This window comes from Triticum urartu, chromosome 4A (assembly GCF_056163025.1).
Source record: "Triticum urartu cultivar PI428250 chromosome 4A, HENAU_Tu73, whole genome shotgun sequence".
In the NCBI taxonomy this organism is placed as follows: Eukaryota; Viridiplantae; Streptophyta; class Magnoliopsida; order Poales; family Poaceae; genus Triticum; species Triticum urartu.
Genome location: NC_141876.1, coordinates 148,949,168 through 148,953,638, shown reverse-complemented (window position 1 = coordinate 148,953,638; position 4,471 = coordinate 148,949,168).

The window sequence follows — 4,471 nt, the reverse complement described above, 5'->3', positions numbered from 1 at the left end:
AAACGGATAAAGGGTTTCGAGACGAAACTCTAGGCGCTTGAATCGCCTGATTCCGATAAACGAGCGAAAAGATAAACTAAAACGAAAATCGGATCAGGAATCGCGATCTGAAAAATCGCGGATTTAATCCGAGAAAAAGAAAAACGACAAACGCCGAAATTTTTTTTCTCATTTTTTTAGGCAAGGAAAACGAGGCGCGACGAACCTCGGGCGGCGGACGACGGCGCGCGCAGATCGAGGCGGGGCTGATGGGCTGGGGCGGCTCGGGGCGGCGCTATTTAAAGGCTGCCCCCGGGCGGTGTCCCGCTCGGGTACGGCCCGAAGTCGGTTCGTTTTTTTTTAATTATTCCGCTCGGAAGAAAAATAAAAAGAAATACTAAACGGACTCCAAAAATTCCGAAATAAATTTTTACGGGCTTCTAAAATCAAGCCGCACAAGGTGAACATTTATTTGGGCCCTAAATGAAATTTTGAAAAACGCACATTTTTCCTAAATTCAAATAAAACACCGAAAAACTCCGAAATAAAATCTTATTTGATTTTATTATTAAATCCTCAATATTTCTTTATTTTGGGAAAGTCATTTTATTCCCTCTCTCATATTTTTGTAATAGAAATAATTGATGATAAAATAAATAAAATCAAATGATCCTATTCTCAAAATTTGAGAGAACTCAAATATGAAAATAACGAAATCCCCAACTCTCTCCGTGGGTCATTGAGTTGCGTAGAATTTCTAGGATCAACCAAAATGCAAAATAAAATATGATATGCATGATGATCTAATGTATAACATTCCAAATTGAAAATTTGGGATGTTACAAACCTACCCCCCTTAAGATGAATCTCGCCCTCGAGATTCGGGTTGGCTAGAAAATAGGTGAGGGTGGTCTTTGAGCAAATCTTCCTCTCGCTCCTAGGTGGCTTCATCCTCTGTGTGGTGGCTCCACTGAACCTTGCAAAACCTAATAACCTTGCTGCGGGTAACTCGGCTGGCAAACTCGAGGATCTTAACTGGTTTCTCCTCGTAGGTCAAATCGTTATCCAACTGAATAGTTTCCAACGGCACTGTGTCTCTCAATGGTATGTCAGCCATCTCCGCGTGACATTTCTTTAACTGAGAAACGTGGAACACATCATGTACTCCTGACAATCCTTCGGGCAATTCCAACTTGTAGGCTACTTCTCCCATACGTTCCAAAACTCGATATGGTCCTACAAATCGTGGTGCTAACTTCCCTTTAACTCCAAAACGCTTTGTTCCCCGAAGTGGTGATTCTCGAAGATAAGCTGTATCTCCAACTTCGTAAACTGTCTCCTTGCGTTTAGAATCTGCATAACTCTTTTGTCTGGACTGGGCTACCTTGAGCCTATCGCGAATCAACTTCACCTTCTGTTCAGACTCTTTAATCAAGTCAGGACCAAACAACTGGCGGTCTCCAACTTCGTCCCACGACAACGGTGTCCTGCACCTCCTTCCGTACAAAGCTTCGAAACGGGCCATCTTCAAACTAGTTTGGTAACTGTTGTTGTAAGAGAACTCTGCATATGGCAAATTATCGTCCCAACTAGATCCGTAATCTAGCGCACAAGCTCTCAGCATATCCTCCAAAATCTGATTGACTCTCTCGGTCTGTCCATCTGTCTGTGGATGAAAAGCTGTACTGAATTCTAGCCTGGTTCCCAAAGTTTCATGCAACTGCTTCCAGAACTTTGAGGTAAACTGGGTTCCTCTATCTGATACGATACTCCTTGGAACTCCATGCAGACATACGATCCTGGTCATGTATATCTTTGCCAACTTAGCACTGGTGTAAGTGGTCTTTATTGGGATGAAATGAGCTACTTTCGTCAATCGATCAACTACAACCCAAATCGAGTCATAGCCTGAACGAGTCCTGGGCAATACCGTGATAAAATCCATGCCTAGCTTATCCCACTTCCATTCGGGTATCGGCAATGGTTGTAACAATCCCGCTGGCTTCTGATGCTCTGCCATTACTCTCTGACATACATCACAAACTGCTACATACTCCGCAATATCCTTCTTCATTCCGGTCCACCAGAAAATATCCTTCAAATCCGAATACATCTTGGTGTTTCCTGGGTGAATTGAATACGGTGAGTCGTGTGCCTCTTGCAAAATCAACTTCCCTTATCTCCGGGTCATTGGGCACGTAAACACGGCCTTCAAACCATAGGGTGTCGTGCTCATCCTCACGAAATCCTTTAGCTTTACATTTGCTCAGTTTCTCCTTTATAGCGGCAAACTCTTTGTCAGCTTTCTGAGCTTCCCTGATTTTATCTATCAAGGTTGACTAAATCTCCATTGCTGCTACATAGCCTCTCGGAACTATTTCCAAACATAGTTCACGGAGATTTTCGGCTAACTCCCTTGGTATTTCTCCCGTCATTAACGTATTGACATGGCTCTTGCGGCTTAATGCGTCTGCTACTACATTAGCCTTTCCGGGGTGATAATGCAATTTCATATCATAATCCTTGATAAGCTCCAACCATCTCCTTTGTCTGAGATTCAACTCCTTCTGCGTGAATATGTACTTCAAACTCTTATGATCCGTGTACACCTCACAATGATTTCCAATGAGGAAATGTCTCCATGTTTTCAATGCATGCACTACGACTGCTAACTCCAAATCATGCGTAGCATAATTCAACTCATGAGGCTTCAGTTGTCTTGAGGCATATGAAACAACTCTCCCTTCCTACATAAGCACTGCTCCAAGTCCTCGACGTGAAGCGTCGCTATACACCTCATAATCCTTGGTCTGGTCTGGCAAAATCAACACTGGTGAGGTAACCAAACGTTTCTTCAACTCCTGGAAACTAGCCTCACATTCCTCTGTCCATATGAACTTGGTATCTTTTTTTAATAACTCCGTCATAGGCTTCGCAATCTTTGAGAAATTCTCAATAAATCTCCGGTAGTATCCTGCGAGTCCAAGAAAACTCCGGATCTCTCCAACTGTTGTTGGGGCTTCCCACTTGGTCACGGTTTCAACTTTGGTGGGATCTATTGCTATACCTTCTCCAGATATAACATGTCCGAGGAATCCTACTTCCTTCAACCAAAACTCACATTTGCTGAACTTGGCATATAATTGATGTTCTCTGAGCCAAGTACCAAACGCAAATGCTCCTTATGTTCCTCTTCATTCTTCGAATAAACCAGGATATCATCAATGAACACTACGACGAACTTATCCAAAAACTCCATAAACACTTTGTTCATCATGTTCATAAAATAGGCAGGTGCGTTAGTCAGACCAAATGACATAACGGTATACTCGTACAGCCCATACCTAGTGGTAAAAGCTGTCTTCGGAATATCCTGTTCTCGAGTCTTCAACTGGTGGTATCCTGATCGCAGATCGATCTTGGAAAATACCTTAGCTCCTTGCAATCGATCAAACAGATCGTTGATCATTGGTAGTGGGTACTTGTTCTTGATCGTTACTTCATTCAATCCTCGATAATCAACAACCACCCTTAACGATCCATCCTTCTTCTCCACTAGAAGTATTGGCGATCCCCAAGGCGAAGAACTTGGGCGAATATATCCCTTATCCAGTAACTCCTTAATCTGCTTCTTAATTTCCACCAAATCCTTTGCTGGCATCCTATATGGTCTCTTTGATATTGGCCCTGTGCCTGGCAATAGCTCAATCAAAAACTCAATATCTCTATCCGGTGGCATGCCTGGCAACTCTTCTGGAAATACATCAGGAAAATCCCTTACCACTGGTACTTCCTCCTACACAACTCCTATTAGGCAATTTACTTGAGTCCTCTTTGGCACATGCCGGGATACATACTTGATCCTTCTCCCTTCTGGTGTGGTAAGCAAAATTGACTTACTAGCACACTCAATATTTCCTTCATACTTTGATAACCAATCCATGCCTAATATCACATCCAATCCTTGAGATTCCAATACTATTAGGTCTGAGGGAAAAACATAGTTACCAATCCTTAATGGTAACCGATCACACCATAGACTAGCCACATGCTCTGCTCCGGGCGAGGTTACTAACATGGGTGACCTAAGGGCTTGGGTTGGTAGGTTATACTTATCCACAAATCCCCTTGAGATGTATGAATGCGATGCGCCAGTATCAAAAAGAACGAGTGCAGTAAATGACTTAACCAAAAACTTACCTATTACTGCATCGGGCTGAGCTTCAACCTCCTCCACGCTAACGTGGTTCACTTGTCCCCTATTGAAAGGGTTCGGATTCTTCCCAGAACTTCCATTGCTATTTCCATTTTGTAATTCAGGACATTCATTTGCATAATGTCCTGTCTTCGAACACTTAAAGCAAGTGACTTGGCTCAAGTCCTTCTTGGCTGGGGTTGAGGGGTTGGTGCGATTCTGGCCGTTGCTTCCTCCATTGCCATTACCATTCTTGGTGCCATTGTGATTGTGCGAGCTACCTACTCCATGGGTATG